The sequence below is a fragment of the Sturnira hondurensis genome, unplaced genomic scaffold (assembly GCF_014824575.4).
Source record: "Sturnira hondurensis isolate 20B ecotype Veracruz unplaced genomic scaffold, ASM1482457v3 Scaffold0009812, whole genome shotgun sequence".
NCBI classification, from domain to species: domain Eukaryota; kingdom Metazoa; phylum Chordata; class Mammalia; order Chiroptera; family Phyllostomidae; genus Sturnira; species Sturnira hondurensis.
In genome coordinates, this window is record NW_028082443.1 from 462,892 (window position 1) to 470,214 (window position 7,323).

The 7,323-nt window shown below is 48.8% G+C and overlaps 1 protein-coding gene across 1 annotated transcript in view; it reads right to left on the reverse strand.

The window, feature by feature from the left end:
- MICAL3 (microtubule associated monooxygenase, calponin and LIM domain containing 3) overlaps nt 1–1,535 on the reverse strand; it is a 131,753-nt gene extending 130,218 nt beyond the window's left edge. Inside the window, exon 1 of the mRNA XM_037058076.1 lies at nt 1,203–1,535. The gene's annotated coding sequence lies outside the window, so the exon portion shown is untranslated. The remainder of the gene's footprint in view (nt 1–1,202) is intronic.
- Nucleotides 1,536–7,323: the final 5,788 nt, after the last annotated feature.

Below are 7,323 nucleotides of genomic sequence, written 5' to 3' on the forward strand. Positions count from 1 at the left end.
AAGACATGCTCAGAGGAGTAGGTAACCCCAGCTGTGGCCTGGCACCTGTGTGCCCAGGTAATGAGAGGCCAAAGCCTTCCTGGGGGCAGCGACCGTTCCATGTGAGGAGCCTCTCCTTCTACAAAACCCAGCTCCTCGGCTCTGGGGGACACGCTGTCAACCTAAGGACCATCTATGTCGCACCTGATCAGACAGGACCAAATACACACTGGCGTACTGCTGTTTAAATGCCATTCTCTACATCCACATGCCACTAAAAAAAAAAGTCACAAGTCTTTAAAAAAAAAGACGCTGTTTACAATTCACCTGCATTCCTCTGCATGAACGCACCTGGCACAAACCATAATTAACGTTTGCGTTAAACACCAACGTGAAAGGTCATGAACGTGGCTTGTATTCGTGGAAACACTTCCCGTGTTTGGGCTGTGCGGAGAGGCACAGCAGAGACAGAGGGCCAGTCTGCCCTCCCTCCCCAGAGGGAGGCTGGGGCCCTGCCCCGCGCCCGGCAGCTCGGCAGCCCCCGAGTCGGCTCCCCACGGGCCCCGGGGCCTCTGACTCGGTACGCTACTCCTCCACGTGACAGTTCCGGCAGGAATTCCCGGGGGGCTGCGCATACCTCGGAGGCGGTTAGGGTGGAGAGGAGGAGGGAAGGCTCCTAGATAGCGTTGCTTGTGGCTGCCGTCGCCTCACCCTGTGCGCCACTACCACAACAAAAGAACGGGAAATGGGACCGGAGGGTGCTGTCCTGGTCACCTACCACGCAGACCACAGAGCTCACGCAGCCCCGCCAGACCGCAGACCAGGGCTCTCAGGGCAGGACTCAGCAACGCCCGGAGGCCGGGCAGCGGGCAGCGGGCAGCGGGCAGCGGGCAGGCCCCACCCGCCCCCGGCCTCCGGCCCCCGCACCCAACGTCTCTCAGACCCGCCATCCGCACCCCGCTCCACTCCTACCAGGTGCCGAGACCTCCCCGGACTCGGGGCCCACGAGGCCGCCACCTCTGGGAGTCAACGGCAGGGGCCGGGCGCTCGCCGAAGAAGGGCTGGAAGAGCCGCCAGAAGGCGGCGCCATCCCTGCTGCCAGCCTCGCGCCCCCGGGCGGCCCGGGCGCAGCGCCGGGGCCACCAGTCAGGAGCCGCGGGTCACCTGCCCCAAGCGTCTGCCTCGTTCCGCGAAAACCCAAACTCGGGGCCGTCCGTCCTCACCTGCGCCTCATACTGCCGTGTCCCCCGGCGCGGCGTCCTCGGCCGCCCGGCCGCCGCCCGGCGCTCCGCAGCCCCCAGCGCGGGCGACTGCACCCAGCGCGCAGCCGAGTGCGCCTTGCTGCCGCTGGCAGGGCGGACACATGGAAGAGAGGGGGCTGCAGTCCTCCAGCCCCACCACGAGGCCGAAGCTTGGGGGTAGCAGCTCTAAGTGCACCCCGGAGCTGCCGCTCGGCTCTCCACCGTAGGTAGTAGCTCTTGCTACCTACGGGCTCAAGCGGTGCGGGAATACCACCGTGACAGGCAAAGGTAAAGAAAGGCGATGTCGCCAGGCCCTTCCCGTCCCGCCCCCCCCGAACGGTGTTCATGGTACATTCCTTAAAGCCCGCCCCAGCGCCAGAGGGAGCAGTGGATTGGTTGGGAATCTTGGAAGGGGCCGAGGAGCCGCATAAAATGACCAATGGAAAGGCACGGTGGGCGCATCAAAGCCTGCCAGCGGAGAACCAAGAGGATGCGCTTAAAGGGGACTCGCTCATGGCTCCTCGCCGCCTGTCAACAAAACGGGAATTTTCTTCCTGATCCTATCCAAACGGGAAACAAAGAGACTAGCGGAATCCTGAAATGCTTGGATTAGAGACTTTGCGTGGGTTACCCCGTTCTCTCAGCCTCAGTTTCCTCCTCTAATACAGGGAGGACGTCAGACAAGAACTGATCCCTGACGGCCCTGCTGTTTCTTGAGCCCATGGTCTTCGTATGTGATTAACAGTATTTACTCTCGAGTATTCCTCCGATTTGGGTCATGCTACGCCATCCTAAATAAGTGTTTGGAAGTTGATAGACTTTCTGACACCAAATTTTTTACACAAACAGTATCAACCACACCGTTTATAAAGACGAATTAAATATTATTTCTGTGTTCCTGCTCTTTTAGAACAGAGCCTTTTTCTTAACTCTTCTCAGATGTGGTGAGCCCCCAGCCCTCGAATATCCCAGAATTTGTGCTCTTCCAACAGTCATCTTTCTCCTTTCACTTCCACCACACTATTAGACAAAATTCCAATTAATATGCATTTGCCTGTTGAGCCTCCCGTCCATCTGAACTCTGGGGAGCACCTTCTGTGGGCACGGCCAGGGGTACTCCCGAAGCACAATTGTCAAGTTCAAGACTTTGAAAGCGGCCCTTGGGAGCCTAGTCTGCTCTATTTTAGAGCTTTCTAGAGGTGGTCAGGCCGATATTTTGGCTACCAAGCCTCTTTTTTCAGAGCTTTTCAACCTCCCATCAATCTGGTAACCCTACACCCTGTGAAACTTCTTCCAAATTTTATCAGGAGTTTGGATACAGTTTCTCCTCTCCAGACAGACAACTATCATCTTCTAACTGTCATTCAAAGAGCTCCTGCAAGTCCAGCCCCTTTGTGAAGCCTTCCCGGATTGGTCCCAGAAGATGCTCGATTACAGAGCTCCCATTTCCACCGTGTCCCCATCACTCTGATTTTGGGCCCCATTATGCAATTTTTTACAGACATGTTGACCTTTCTCATTTACAGCAGCAGCTTACATTTATTGAATGCTTACTATGAAGGGGGGACCCCCAAAATGGAATGTATTTCTAAAAAACTGTGTATTTATTTTTACATGTTTAAATCCCAGTCACCTTCAAATGAAATATATCTAGAAAGATGTTTTTCCTGCGGCTCAAAAACAGTTTTGAACTCGTTGATGTTGATATGTTTTAGTGCTTCTGCCATTTTTTGTTTCACCTCTTCCACATCAGCAATGCATTTCCCTTTGAGGACTTTCTTCATCCTGGAAAAAAAGGTCTCTGGGGCAAGTTCAGGTGAATAGGGAGAGGGGAACACGGGAGGCATGCTGCGTTGGGTCAAAAGCTGCTGAACACTCAGCGTGCAGTGCAGTCAGGTGTGCTCGTAAACCACCCTCATGAAATGGGCAAAGACATTGGAAGAGTTTTCAAACAAAATTCACTGAAGTTGAACGCAGCATCTCACAACTGCACCAGCTGGTGCACTGATACAGATGTGTTCCTAGAACACTCACCTAGCCGGGGAAGCCTATACTATAGGGGCCCACCCTCCAGAAGGTAGTTCCGGTTTTAGGGGGTACCCCCTTCATAGGTGCTAGGTACCATGTAGAAGTACTTTGCGCATATTATTTCATGTCACCTTCATATCAACTCTGTGAAGTGTTGTTATTCTTTCCATTTATGGAAGGAAAACCAGGCACGCGGCAGCTGATTCATCCAAGTGCACACAGTGAGAGTCTAACTCTGTACCCACCTTCATAACCCCATAATGCAATTCTATCTCTTATTTCTTAGGAACCTACTGCATTCCATATAAAAGATAATGTCATACATGTCTTACGCTCATTTCTATACCTATATTAGCATTCCAGCTTCAAAACAACCATGTGAGGAGGGTCGGGAGCCATCTCTTCTCAGGTGAGGGAGAGAGCTACAGCTCCAACGGCTGACAGGTCGGGCGAAGGTAACAAGGCTGGTGCACAGTGGAGTCTGGTTTTCCAAGGTGCACGTTTTCCCCACCGAAATCCCTGTGTCCTGAGCAAGCACAACCTTGTCTATGTATCAAACAGAGACCAGAGATAGCAACACGGGAACAGACACAGCACAGTGAACCCCACGCCTGGCATCCAGGGGGTGGAATCCGAGTCAAGAAAGCCTTCTGCAGAGGGACGAGGACTGCGTGTTTCTTTTTACTGGTGTGTTATGTTCTGTCAGTGAGCCTAGGCCTTTGACACATCTGGCAAGTTCAATGGCAAAGGGCAATGAAAACTGTTCCCGCTGTCTAGACACAGGATAAGCCCCATGCCGGTGAGGAAGGGACTTCTCTGTGGGGTGGTGTGGCCCACCAATTCAGGTAAGTGTCCCACTTGCTGTTTGGTAAAATATCCTGCTCCACTGACCAGTGTAACACAGCCCTGAAATATAAGCTGGGCTAATGATTTCATTTTTTAAAGACCTGAAATCCTCACAAGGGTAGACACCTAGCATAATACAAATGTGGGAGCCAGTAAGCTTTGAATATCGATTAAGAGGCCTGAGCAGAGTCTTAAAGCCAATTCTTCTGAGTTGCTCTTGGCCTGGCTGGCCCACAGCTCTCTCGTCTTCTTGTCCCCAGAGAGCCCTAAAACGTCTCTGCTGATTTGAGTGCTTTATTTATGCATCCACACATCTACTGGGTACCTACTATGACAGAGAGCTGTCAGGTTGCCTGGGTTTATCCTGAGAGACCTCACCCACAGCCCACACTTGCTAAGTGGATGAGGGTGACAAACTCAGATCCGCCTGGTGAGGAAAGATCAGCCTGCCCCTCAGAAGATGTAGGGCAGGGTCCCACCCCCAGTAACATGCAAGCCCTTGTCCCAGCTGCTGCAGCGAGAGAAGGAGCTGAGTTCTGGGGAGGGGGTGGGGGGAGATGTGCAGGAGCTCTGGGGAGAGAGGGGGAGACATGGAGGATACCCAGAAATAACTGGATGGGTACCAAACAGTGGAGAAAATAAAGTCAATCCCTAATTTGGCCATTAGAAGACTTGTGGTATGTTCTGTCTTATTTTCTAGGAAAAAAAAAGTCTGATTTCAAAAGTAATACATGTTCACTGTTAAAAATGTGTTAATAGAAAAACATACCAAAAAAATAAAGAAAAATTACCTGTTACCCTTTCCAGCATATCAATCACTGTTACCATTTTGATGCATTTTTTCCTGTATTTCCTTTCTGTATGTATCTTTTTTTCTATCTACCTTTTTAACAAAATTTGATCAAACTGCTTTGCACTCCTTAACAATAGAGTATTTTCCCATGCCAACATAGGATATTATTCTAAAACATAATTTTATTTGTTTTTATTTTTTTATATAATTTAATAGCTTTATTGAGATATAATAATTAAAATGTTATATAACTCACTCATTTATAAGTGTACAATTAAGTGGCTTTTTTATACAATTATCCATCACCCTGACCAGTTTTGTAATATTACTATTACAAACCTCATAACCCTTAAGAATCATCCCAAAATACTCACAAAAATGTAAGTCAAACTCCACAAACTTGTAGACATTGTCAAAACTCAATTAAAAGTGAAAAGGAGTCCACTAATGTGGTGGCCATATCATTAGTTTGATGGGAGCCAAAGAGGTGGCTTAAAAATATGAGTAAATTAATTTTTCTAACACATGATTTTAAATGACTGCATCATATGGCTAAAACCTAAGTTATTTAGATTTTTAGTCATTAAGATTATTTCCAAATTTTCATTATTATGTGTAACTTCAAGGAGTATCCATACACTGTATGTGTTTATGACTACTTCTTAATATTTCTAGGAATAGACTTGCCTGATCAAAGGGCACACACTTTGTTAAACGTCTCCTATATTTTCACACTGTCTTTCAGGAGGGTCACGCCACTCGCCCTCCCTCCGCAATGCAAGATGGGCCGTTTCTCTGAAGTCTCAGCAGTCTTGGGCATCTCTCTGCTTTTGTAATCCTTGTCAATTTGACAGATGAGAAACATCTTGCTGTTTTAATAATTATAGTGTATGTTTCCCTTTTCCTCCACGCAACCACTCTTCTCCCAAATCCCTGAAAAATGACACAGAACTAGGGGTGGAATCTGCTGAAATGATCAGAGGCCAGACAAACTCAGTGTCATTTCACCCAAACCGGCACGAGGCAGTGGAACAGGTGGCTTGGACAACACACGATCTCTGTACCTTTGAGATGGGTAACAAATCCACACGTGCAAAGCATTTCAGCTGGGAAAGGACATCGGTCTTCTGAGTTGCACTGAACACTGGCTGATATTAGAATCAGTTGCATGTCCTCAACGGCACCCGAGCCTCTGATGTGGACGAGTCCAAGGTGGAGGGAGCTGACAGTGCATCCTCCGTAGCAAGTGGCTCATCTGCCCAAAGTCTCTGTGCTCCTGCCGGGCTTTCTTGTCCCTCCGCTCTATCTTCGTTTTATGATCCCCCCACGGGGTCTCCTCCTCTCTAGCCATCAGCAGCCCCCCCATTCTCAGTGTGGTTTGGTTGGGATTGCTCACAACCCCTCTTGGGACTGGAAGTGGGATGCAGGTGGCTCTGGGAGCTACAGGCAGCAGCATTGGGCCAAAAGGCACAGTCTGCCTGAAAGAAGCCAACCCGAAAGGGTGGAGTTGAGAAACTCTGAGAGGGAAAAATTGGGTCTGGTCACATGTGTGAGCCCTGAATCAAGCCTCATGGGAAGCCATCAGACAAGGAATTTCTTCTTTTAAAGTTTTTAAAATGTTTTTCTTTATTTATTTTTATTTTATTTTTTTAGAGAGAGAGAGGAACATCGACTTGTTGTGTCACTCATCTATGCACTCATTGGTTGATTCTTGTATGTGCCTTGACCAGGAATCAAACCCACAACCTTGGAATATCAGGATGATGCTCTAACCAACTGAGCTATCCAGCCAGGACATTTATTTATTTATTTATTTATTTATTTATTTATTTAATCGGAAACCAGTTTGGTCAACTTTCTGTCACTACCAAACCAAAAAAAAAAAAAAAAAAAACTGACGGAAAGAAACACTGGCTGTGGATGGATGCAGTGGGTCCAAAAGTTCAGCACATCCCTTCCCAGCGTCCCAAAAATCACACCCACTACTGCCACGAGGGGTGTTCCATTTTAAGGTTCCTCTTGGGAAATCCAGAGCCTAAAGCCTAAAAGCTCCCAGGATGCCATGGGCAGGCTCAGAAGCCCGTCCTCTGTCTGTAGGATAAGACTGTCAAGGGGGAGGAATGGAATGGTTTGGTACATTCAGGAACTCAGGACCCATTCAGTAGGTCCATCTGTTGTCACATGGACCTACTGAAGACCTGAGGATATGAAAAGCTGACATCCTTGCTCCTCTTCCACACTGATTTGAAGCCCACCCAGTCTTCTGGAGAAAAGTTTTGGGATCGTGGGTTGGGACATCCCTGAGCTGGTACGCCCTGGGTTCTGAGGTTTTCCCTGGGCTAACATCGCCAAGTGAGGTTTTAAACACATCGAAATCTTTTAACTAAATAAATCTTTCTTAACTAATTTTTGATTGACTTGCAAGTTCCACTCTAC